Source organism: Neofelis nebulosa, chromosome 6, assembly GCF_028018385.1.
Source record: "Neofelis nebulosa isolate mNeoNeb1 chromosome 6, mNeoNeb1.pri, whole genome shotgun sequence".
In the NCBI taxonomy this organism is placed as follows: Eukaryota; Metazoa; Chordata; class Mammalia; order Carnivora; family Felidae; genus Neofelis; species Neofelis nebulosa.
In genome coordinates this window covers 134,592,820-134,600,024 of record NC_080787.1, presented here as the reverse complement: position 1 = coordinate 134,600,024, position 7,205 = coordinate 134,592,820, and the positions used below count along the sequence as shown (strand labels likewise).

At 38.6% G+C, this 7,205-nt stretch overlaps 1 non-coding gene across 1 annotated transcript; it reads right to left on the bottom strand.

The window, feature by feature from the left end:
- Positions 1-6,479: 6,479 nt before the first annotated feature.
- LOC131515608 (small nucleolar RNA SNORA70) lies at positions 6,480-6,613 on the bottom strand. The gene has a single exon (XR_009263662.1). It is a non-coding gene; the product is annotated as a small nucleolar RNA SNORA70 (small nucleolar RNA).
- Between the last annotated feature and the right edge of the window lie 592 nt (positions 6,614-7,205).

The following is a 7,205-nucleotide window of genomic DNA, read 5'->3' as shown; positions in this document are numbered from 1 at the left end:
ATACATATACATTGTAGAAGGATTTCCATCATTTAGTTAATTAACCCACCCACCTCTTCACATATTTACCCTTTTTCTTTTCTTTGGTGAGAACATTCAGGTTCTACTCTCTTAAAAAATTTTAGTATACAATACAGTGTTATCAACCATAGTCACTATGTCACACATTAGGTCCTCAGACCTTATTCATCCTAGAACTGAAAGTTTGTAGCTTTTTAAAAAAAATTAGAAAAAATTTTAAAATTTATTGCTGAAAGATACAGTGTGAGCAGTGGAGGGGCAGAGACGGAGGGAGACACAGGATCCGAAGCCGGCTCCAGGTTCTGAGTTGTCAGCAACGAGCCTGACACGGGGCTCAAACTCATGAACCATGAGATCACGACCTGAGCAACTGAGCCACCCAGGCGTCCCTGAAAGTTTGTAGCATTTTACCAACCTCTCCCTATTTCTCTCCTCACCCTCCACAATCCATGGCAACTACTTTTCTACTCTGTGTCTCTATGAGCTGACTCTGCCTGGCTTATTTCACTTAACATAATTCCCTCAAAGTCCATCCACATTGTCACAAAGAGCAGGATTTCCTACTTTTTAAAGGCTAAATAATATTCCATTCTACAAATATACCACATTTTCTTGATCCATTTATCTAATGACAGACAATTAAGCTGTTTCCATACCTTAGGTATCTGTGTTCTTATGTTCATAGAAAGCATTATTTGTTATTATATCATGATTCTTACCCAGTCTTAACCCTAAATCAGACTATAAAGCCCCCCAAAAATCCTAACTCTGCCCTCCCTTCTCTTCTCCTTGACCTTGTGAATAATAAGCTCAGAATTCCCTGATTATCAGAGCTTTTTAGTGGTACTTCAAGAGTGCTTGCATTCAACACTCCGGAAGACCAGACTCGTAACCAGCCTCTTGGTTGGTATGTTTACCGACAAACTTTATTCCAACTCACCCTTCACAAAAGCTTCTTATCCTATTTCATTTCACTTGGTTTTGCCCTGCTGAGATAGGAGATTGTTCAGCATTGGATTCCAACTCTGAAGCTGCCTGTGCCTGCTCAGCTCTTGGTCAATGATGCTGTCACCTCCCTGCTCAACAGCATTTCATTTTCCTTAGCTTTGAACTTCTGATGGAAGAAGAATTAGCTTAGTTAGTCACAGAGTAAGCCTAATTGTGACCTTATTGCATAAATACATACTTTAGACACACATTACTCACTGTTTTTATTTTCAGGATATAATTGCAAATATAAAGGAATGCACCCCTAGGCCCTTGACAGAATCCAATGTTGTGATATGCTGGGCCAGACTGCTAGGTTTACCCCAAAAGCCAATTCCCTTCAGAGGGAGTGATCCCTCTCCATATGCAAAGGTGAAATGCTTTAAATACCTTAAAGGTGATTGTAAGAGTCATAACTCATTAATTCAATGTGGTGTTTTGTTTTTGTTTTTGTTTTAGCAAGTATGGTATACATATCAGGGAGGTCTTGTGTTCAGTCTTGGGTGTGCAGAGGGAACAGAATCAATGCAGTGTCTCCATCATGGAGTTTGGTCTAATAATGACAACCATGAGAAAAATGTTTGCAAAAGTACTGCCCACACTTCAACTGTACAAAGTTCTATGGGGGGAATAGGGCTGCAAAGGTAATAGAGGGGGACCTAGCTAAGTCTGGCAACTTGGGGAAACTTGTTCTAAGAAAGGGATCTTTAAAAACTATTTGATCCTATCTGCCTTCACTGGGAATCTTGAATGTTATGGCATTAATTGAAAAATAATATATGTTATTTATTTTTGGTTGGTTGGTTTAGATACGCATTATGATAAAATTTTACAGGCTATCAAAAAAAAAAAAGAAAAGATTTGACACATTGTAAGTTTTCAGGTGAGGCTCTTTTATATAGGTTTCTGTGGTTGAATGTGCTAGTTATTACTGATGAGTGTTTTTTGTTTTTTGTTTGCTTGTTTGTCAATTTAGATATCCCTTTGTACATGAGAGAAATGTCATGATAATCCTCAAATTTCAAGTTCAAGTTTTCTATTCCATCTTCTGACATATTATAAAATTAAGTTTAGGAACTAAAACATCACTTAATAATTCCTTCTAATTTTCATTTAGATATCCTTTAGATATTCAATTCTGTTTTATTTGTACTATTTTTGCCTTTCATGTACTATTTTTCTCCTATTTATACCGGACAGAAAATGTCACAAAATGACAGGGCTCTGGAACATCCCGGGGAGGTTAGACAGATTGCATTATATCTGTTTAGAAAGCACAAATGAGGACTTCATGAATATAAATTAGTGTTTTATTTTTTCTAGTGTCACATATGATAAATCAGTTTCCTGGCAAGTGACAGTGATATGAACAGTAAAACATCTCCTCATCTGTATGCAAAATAAAGGACTTAATAAGATAAATAAAAGGAGAACCTGAGAATGAAAAGAAAAGCATTCTTGTCTTAGATGAATATGAGGGATGGGTAGCAGAGGAGGCAGAGGGTTTCATAATCAGTTGATTCCCACCTCACCATAGAAATCAGGCAACAAGATTGGCTTGACCACTGAAGGCTTCACTAATGTTTTGAAAGATAAAATATTAAAATAATTTATTTTCTCAGTTAATTCTCATAATTTTCACCAACATCTAGAAAGCAATATGATAAAAAAGAAAGAATGAAAGAAGGAAGGAATGAGGGAGGAAGGGAGAGAGAGATAGAGAGGCCTTGTCTCCTTAGCCACCTAGACACTCAGACTTAGTATTTCATTTTAATAAAGCAAATTACCCAAAGTTTACATTTCAGAGGAGCTGATTCCTATCTAAGGAAAGTGAGGATTTTATTTACAAGTGTATTCTAAAAAAATCATTTGGGGGAATAACTGGAAAGCCAGTGTGTAAATATGTGGACATTCAAATTCATATAAGCTGGAAATTATTTGGTCTTTAGGATAGAATTCATAAAGAAAAAGACTGAGGAATTTGTGCCTATATAAGTTTATATGAGTTAGGTATTAGCAGTCTTTATGTTATCAAATTATTTCCAACTCGTCCATTTCCTTTTCCCTGTCTACTCGGTACACCTCCATCTTCTCTAGAGCTATCCCATGAGATCGGAAGGTACATTATACTAATTCCAGATTCAGCTACCTTTCATTAAAACTTTTCTCTGCAAGGATTTTTTGACAACCACAGAAACATATGGAACTCAGAAACCCTAACATCTTAAAGTTGAATCAAACTGATTGAAGTTCTTCATAAAGTAACTCATTTTTTTGAGGCATAAGGAAATATTTCCTCCAGGCTTTATGATGGATATGCTCCCTGGGTCAATAACATGTTTCTGCTTAACTGCTCTCTCTTTCTTTGTTTTCTTTGGATTTCCAGTTCAGGAGCAAGATAATCTCCCAATCAGACATATTACCTCAACTTTGACATCTTCTATTTTTAAAGTCTGGATAACATTTTGCACATGAATGCTAATGAAGCAATTTATCTAAAGAAAACAGTAAATTGGACTCAGGGAAATTAAGACAATTTGAAAATGGGAAGATAATACCTTAATCTATCTTTTACTGGTGCAGTAGCTTCAAATGAGAGCCAAGAAGTTTTATCAAGTGGCTGAGCTACTCATCAGGAAAGGCTAGGTTCTTGGCTTCTCCAGGATCTCATCTGGCTTCTGAAAACATGGCTAAATACACTTTAAACATTTTCACCTTTGTCAGGTTTCCCATAGCACTTGAAGTATGCTTGAAGCTAGAAAAATGAAGATGTCAGTCTTCAACAACACATAAATGATGATGGACCTCACTCATTTTGCCCTAGAATTATTTGGTTAAGCTCCCATATCCGCTTCATCACCTTTTCTTTTTTTTAACCCTTAAGAGCGTAAAAGTTCTTACCATAACAAATGAATTCAATTTGATTATTTGTTCCTGAGGTTTTAAATGTTGTTCTATCACATACTCCTTTATGTTAACAGATTGGAGTAGATCTGGGCTGTCCAATCCGGTAACCACTAATTGCATGTCGCTATTTAAATTTAAATGAAAATTAATTAAAATTAAATAAAATTAGAAATTCAGTTGTTCCACCACATCAGCTGCATTTCAAGTGCTCAATAATCCTATGTGGGTACTGGCTATTGAATTGGCCAGTGCAGAAATAAAACTTTTCCTTTTTCACAGAAAATTACATTAGACACTACTAGATTTAATGATTAAAGAAATTAATTAATTCTTTAATTCAACTGGGATCAGATATTTTCAGTATATTTTTAAACTTCTCAACTTTTTTAGAATATAGCCACGCTTCTTACAAGCATATAGCTAGGCTAGTGTCCAACGTAAGAGATGAATTCAGTGTCCATAGAAGAGTCTATCGGTCTGCATGAGCAGACATAGAAAGAAGATGCCATGCCAAAAAAAAAAATTGGACTGTCTGGAAGATGAAGGACATCAGGTCAATGAAGTTCTTTTTTTGTGAAGCTGAAATCATGGTGCAAGTCAGTGGGAAGAACAACAGAGCCAGATGCAGATCATGAGGAAAGTTAAATAATCAAGTTGCTGATAATCAAGGTAAGGTGAATTCATTTTGCATTGGGATGTACCCTAATCCAAAGACTAATGTTCTTGTAAGATAAGGCAAATGTGAACACAGACACACATGAGGAGACTACCAAGTGATGATGGAGGCAGAGATCGGATGTGGCTACAAGCCCAAGGAACAGCAATGATTGTCAGCAATACCAGAAGCTAGGAAGAATCTAAGGAAAGATCCTCCCCTAGAGGTTTCAGAAAGCAAGCCCTGCCAAAAACTTGATTTCGGATTTCTAGCCTCCAGAACTCTGAGATGGTAAATCCATTTTACTCTAACCTACCTCGTTTGTGGTCGTTTGTTATACCCAAGTATATGTCATACCTCATTCCTACTGTAGGAAGTGCCTCAAGGGAGACCAAGATTGCACCACTTTACTGAGTTACCAGCCCAGTGTTGAGGCACCTGCTCTATTCAAGGCAGACTGCCCTTCAGCAGACAAGGTCGATATTAGAATGGCAAGACCAACTGAGCTTTCATGATCTGATATGGCAGCAATAGAGTGAAAAACAGAATAACCAGGTCTGACTCTTTGGACTAACTTGGGCTTACAAAGCATCCCTGAAGTTGTTGCAGTTATTACAAGAGAGAGATCCCAGACAGAGAAGAGATACTCTTGTAACAGGTGGGGTATGGGGTCAGCATCATCTAGTTTGAATATGAAAAAAATATGATCTTCTTTGGTAACCCAGGGTAATAAATCAGGATATAATTCTTTCCTACTTGTCAAGCTATACACCCAGTTCTTAAAGAATCAAACCCAAGGGGGCACTGGGGTGGCTCAGCTGGCTAAGCATCCAACTCTTAATCTCAGCTCAGGTCAGGATCTCAGAGTTCATGGGTTCAAGTCCCGCATCAGACTCCATGCTGACATGATGGAACCTGCTTGGGATTCTCTCTCTCTCTCTCTCTCTCTCTCTCAAAATAAATACATAAACATTAAAAAAATCCAACCCCAGGACACTGGGGAAAGAAAACATTGTTTACTCTTTTTTAGGATCAAAGGAATAAGAACAAAAAGCCCATATAAACATAATATTGTAACAGGCTAATTTTAATATTTCACTTTTTTAACATTTAATTTTTATGGAAAGGTATATAACTTAATTTGTAATATATTCAAATCATTCTCTAAGCCATATCAAAACTGTAGTTCTCAGGTAGCTACAATCTGGACCCAGATACCTATACTAATAATATCTGCCATTCAGTCTCTGGGCCACTGGAATGCAGGCCTTTGGTATATCAGGAGGTCCTCTAAATGAGCAACATGTCTCTGGAAATACTCTTGGAAATTCAGAAAGAAAGTTTATTCTGTGGGCATCAGGCTAGATCTCTCCAACTACCCACTTCATATAAGAATGAGCCTCAATGGTCCTTCTACTGAGACCCTGGCTTGCTTGCTTTCTTTCTTTCTTTCTTTCTTTCTTTCTTTCTTTCTTTCTTTCTTTCTTTCTTTCTTTCAGACGGGAAGTAAGGTTTATTGGTGGGCATGAATAGGGAAGGGCAGTGCCGAGGTTTTCATGAGTGCAGAACCTGTCATTTGTCCAAGGGGCCATCATTAGGGATGTATTTGATCCCACAGCCATCTGGGATAAGCCACTTTTCAGCCACCATGTCTTCAAATTCGTCTACATTAAACTTAGTAAAGCCCCACTTCTTGGAAATATGGATCTTCTAACAGCCAGGGAACTGGCCCTACGTAGGGCCTGAGTCACATGCTCCTTGTTCTGCAAGTTGGTACAGATGGACATGATGCTTGGCCAATGTGGACCCTGATCACTGTGCCCTATGGCTTTCCAAAGGCACCCTGCATACCTGTCTGGAGCCTAGATTGGAGATTGCATGAGGTCAAACATCAATGTCCATTGGAAAGGGCCATCTCCAAGGTTCCTTAGGGCAACCCATACATTCAACAGGCTGCATACACTACCAAGGAGGCTATTGTTTGCAGCCATTGCACACCAGGCTCCCATGGGGAAAGATCACAGTCAGCTTAATTGGCTGCAGAAGACCCTTGATTTTCTGTGGCTCTCTAGCTCTCTACAGGGTTAGTGTCTATCCCTGAGGGTTCAGCTGGCTGGCTTGGGGAGCTGAGACCTTCAGTCTTTCTTCTTCCTCCCCATCTCTTCCAGATATATTCCCACAGTTCTTGGTATCAGCTTGCACCATCCTTCCAACTAAGAACTTGGCAACCTCCACTTGACCCGAGAAGACCTCTTCCCCCAAAGGGCTGTGGACAACACTTATTTCATAGAGCTGTGACGCCTGAGCAGGGCTTCCAGGTTGTCACATACTCATTGATCTGGTCTCCTGTTCCCTTCCCAAGAGTAAAGAAAGAAGCAATCAGCCTTACTGTCTTAGGCTTCCCCCATCTCACGTCAGTCCATGGTCTGGTCCTGCTTTGTTCATTTCTGTCTTGGAGGATGATTTATAAGGCAGCACAGCTGCAGCCCCATCACTGATACAAATGGCAGGGATCTATTTTATATATGGGAATTATTGTTTAAATTATGCTGTGTGTTTTGAAGCTATTTTATTACTCTTGATGTTTCTTTAATGTTTTTGGAATTGAAGTGGAAAAAGTATGCATGATTAAGCA